Source organism: Clupea harengus, chromosome 4, assembly GCF_900700415.2.
Source record: "Clupea harengus chromosome 4, Ch_v2.0.2, whole genome shotgun sequence".
NCBI classification, from domain to species: Eukaryota; Metazoa; Chordata; class Actinopteri; order Clupeiformes; family Clupeidae; genus Clupea; species Clupea harengus.
The window spans coordinates 24725452-24729345 of NC_045155.1; positions in this window are offsets into that span (position 1 = coordinate 24725452).

Below are 3894 nucleotides of genomic sequence, written 5' to 3' on the forward strand. Positions count from 1 at the left end.
TGCTGGTGCTCCTCTTCTCCTCTCCTCTCTTCTCTTCTCTTCTCTTCTCTTCTCTTCTCTTCTCTCTCTTCTCCTCTCCTCTCATCTGTCAGCTGGTGCTCCTCTTCTCCTATTCTCTCTTCTCTTCTCTTCTCTTCTCTTCTCTTCTCCTCTCCTCTGTCTGCTGGTGCTCCTCTTCTCCTCTCCTCTCCTCTCTTCTCTTCTCTTCTCTTCTCTCTTCTCTTCTCCTCCTCCTCTGTCTGCTGGTGCTCCTCTTCTCCTCTCCTCTCTTCTCTTCTCTTCTCCTCTCCTCTCTTCTCTTCTCTTCTCTTCTCTTCTCTTCTCTCTTCTCTTCTCTTCTCTCTTCTCTTCTCTTCTCTTCTCTTCTCTTCTCTCTCTCCTCTCCTCTCCTCTCCTCTGTCAGCTGGTAGAAGGGTCAAGCGGCTGACAGACAGACAGAGAGACATGATGAATGAGGATCTCATCAAATTGCTGAGGGAGGAGGAAGTGCGTGTGCGTGTGTGTGTGTGTGTGTGTGTGTGTGTGTGTGGTGTGTGGTAATCATATCAGAACTGGGAAACGATGCTGAATAGGCCTCGTAGGAGGTGTGTGTGTCTGCATGTGTGTCTCTCTGTGTGTGTGTCTCTCTCTCTCTCTCTCTCTCTCTCTCTCTCTCTCTGTGTGTGTGTATGTAATATTCATTTTAGAACAGGGAAACAATGCTGATAAGGCCTCATGGCCGGTGTGTGTGTGTGTGTGAGGCAGAGAGAAAGTGTCAATGTGTGTATGCAGTGTGAAATCTTCCCTTGGAGATGAAATGCTTAGTTGCAATAGAGTGGTAAAATGCTTTAATTAGCAGAAGCTGTGGGGTGTGAATACAGCGTGGCTAGTCAGAATGACCCCCCTAAACATTTTAATGGAGCTGCCTTCAGCCGGCTCATCCCATTCCACTTCTGCGGGGCGGAGCCAAGGTGTCAGCTGACGCAGGAGGGGCACTGTGATTGGATGGGAGGTGTCGGCTAAGGCAGGAAGTGATGTGTCATTGGATAAGATTTGATTGTGAATGTGTCAACTACTGGGTCAATAAAGGAGTCCTTAACTTCTCTCTCCTCCCTCTCCTCCCTCTCTCCTCCCTCTCTCCCTTCTCTCTCAGTGGTGCAGTAACTGAACTCTCTCTCCTCCCTCTCTCTCCTCTCTCTCTCTCTCTCTCTCTCTCTCTCTCTCTCTCCTCCCTATCTCTCTCTCTCTTTCTCCCTTCTCTCTCAGTGGTGCAGTAACTGAACTTGTCCTTCCTTCTCTCTCTCCGTTTGTCAGCAGGTGCAGTCTCTGAACATCTCTCTCTCTGTCCTTCTCTCTCTCTCTCTCCCTCTGTCAGCAGTGCATTCTCTGAACCTCTCTCTCTCTCTCTCTCCCTCTGTCCTCTCTCTCTCTCCCTCTGTCCTTCTCTCTCCCTCCCCCCGTCTAGCGGTCCAGTCTCTGAACCTCTCTCTCTCTCCCTCTCCAGCGGTGTAGTCTCTGAACTAACTCTCTCTCTCTCTCTCCCTCTGTCCTTCTCTCTCTCTCTTTCTCTCTCTCTCTCCCTCTGTCCTTCTCTCTCTCTCTCCCTCTGTCCTTCTCTCTCTCTCCTCCCCAGTCTAGCGGTGCATTCTCTGAACTCTCTCTCTCTCTCTCTCTCTCTCCAGCGGTGCAGTCTCTGAACAGTCTGAATGACCAGATCGCTCATCTCATGTTGAATCGGCCTCACACACACACACACTCTATGGACCAGGAGGAGACAGCCTTTCTGCCCAGCGAGAGACACACCCTACACCAGTCTATGAGTCTGATGAGACACCTCCTCATGGACGCACAGGTACACACACACACACACAGACACACACACACACACACACACACACACACACACCTCCTCCACCACAGTGGTCAAATAGAGATCAGTCACAAATCAGTTTCAAAAATCAATCTCATATATCAGTCTCATAAAATATATTAAACTATCATTTTGGAACTCTGATTAATATTTAAATGAATAACTACAACCAAAATGACCGCATTAATAGCGAGTAAAGGTTGAAGGTCGGAGCCCTACGTGTGTCTTTGGCAGCAGTTATGTTGGGAGTACAGCTGTTAACGGAAAGTGTTCAGTGTAGCCTGTCAGCGTCTACTGTCGTCACGCACACACACACACACACACACACACACACACACACACACCCGCACACACACACACACACACCCGCACACACACACACACACCACCGCACACAGTCCGACGTGCTGGCTGCATCATACATATTTCAGACATTATTCAGCTGTCTAAGTTAATTAGCAGTTATTATTAATAAGCTAATCATTTTAATTCAGATCTGTCATTTAAGCTGCTGTCATCACTTTATTCTGACACGCACGCACGCACGCACACACAATTTCTAAATGAGTTAAGGGAGACAGAAACTTTATTACATTCCAAACTTTGAAACAGCTTCCAACAGCAAAACAAGACAAATCTATTATGTAAATATTTAACTCTAAACCCTGATTGAATAATCAAGAAGTCACTCAATGTTTTGCTGTGTGTGTGTAAAAGTGGTCTTGTTTGTGTGTGTGTGTGTGTTTGTTTGTGTGTCTGTGTGAACATACATGTCTGTGTGTGTGTGTGTGTGTGTCTGCATGCGCGCGTGTGTGTGTGTGTTTGCAGGTCAGGATAAAACAGGAGTAGAGTGTTTGATTGTATTTTCATATTTCTTTCTTCTCTCTCTCTCTGTTTCTCTCCCATTTCTCTCCCACATTATACCACACTGATCTCACATCACATCACATCACTTTACATCACATCACTTTACATCACATCACATCACATCACATCACATCTGCCACAGCTATAAACTCGCGTTGATAACAGAGAAAAACATTTATAGACATAAATTACATATATATTTTTATAGACATAAATTACATTTTGTGTGAACATCTGTTCAGAATACACAATGTCAGCCTTATGTTCGGTAAACGTACATGGGCTATGCTACGCTAAGCTAAGCCCATGTTCCACATGAAGTGTCACAGTGGGAGCAGACATGCTAGAGCTGCTGCTCAGACTGATAGCACACAGGTGTGCCTGGGGTTTAGTCTTATTCATGCTGAATTACATAGCTAGAGTCATAGTGTATGTAAAGCTCTGCCTTGGAAATGTAAATTGTGTGTCTTGTGACCGAAACGTTTGAGAACCACTGAGCTAGGCTAGCCAGCTAGCTAAAATAACCACTGAGCTAGGCTAGCCAGCTAGCTAAAAATAACCACTGAGCTAGGCTAGCCAGCTAGCTAAAAAGAACCACTGAGCTAGACTAGCCAGCTAGCTAAAAAGCTTCTTCTTCACCAGCCTGTGCTTGTAGATGAGGCAGTCAGGGGCACCAGAGACGGCACGCTCACGTCCTGACTCACCTGCTGCTATAGCAACAGGAGAGAACGTCTCCCCCACCCCCTCTGGTCCCCCCACCCACCCCCACCCCTCTGGTCTCGTCTGCGCCTCGTTGCCTACATACTTTTTCTTTTTGAAACAACTTCTTCCAGTGGATTGGTAAATTAGATACCACCAGATACCAGCAATGACTAGCCCCATCACCAGTGCACTCGCTCTCGTGCTCTCTCTCACACACATACACACACACACACACACACACACACACACACACTCACACTCACACTCACACTCACTCACACACACACACACTCACACACACACACACACTCACACTCACACTCACACTCACACTCACACACACACTCACACACACACACAAACCAAGCACATGTAGCAGGCAGTGGGAAGCAGATCTTCTGCTTGAATGAGTTCTCTCTTAAACCCTTTCCTTGAAACCTCATTGAGAAAGAGAAAGGCCGCTATGAGGTTTGTAG